Source organism: Colobus angolensis, unplaced genomic scaffold, assembly GCF_000951035.1.
Source record: "Colobus angolensis palliatus isolate OR3802 unplaced genomic scaffold, Cang.pa_1.0 Scaffold16, whole genome shotgun sequence".
In the NCBI taxonomy this organism is placed as follows: domain Eukaryota; kingdom Metazoa; phylum Chordata; class Mammalia; order Primates; family Cercopithecidae; genus Colobus; species Colobus angolensis.
The window spans coordinates 17,943,936-17,944,253 of NW_012114710.1; positions in this window are offsets into that span (position 1 = coordinate 17,943,936).

Consider the following 318-nt stretch of genomic DNA (forward strand, 5'->3'; position numbering starts at 1 on the left):
CAGCTTAAGGAGATTTTGGACCGAGACGATGGTTTTTTCTAAGTATATAATCATGTCATCTGCAAACAGGGACAATTTGACTTCTTGTTTTCCTAACTGAATACCCTTGATTTCTTTCTCTTGCCTGATTGACATAGCCAGAACTTCCAATACTATGTTGAATAGGAGTGGTGAGAGAGGACATCCCTGTCTTGTGCCAGTTTTCAAAGGGAATGCTTCCAGTTTTGCCCATTCAGTATGATATTGGCTGTGGGTTTGTCATAAACAGCTCTTATTATTTTGAGATACATTCCATCAATACCAAATTTTTTGAGAGTT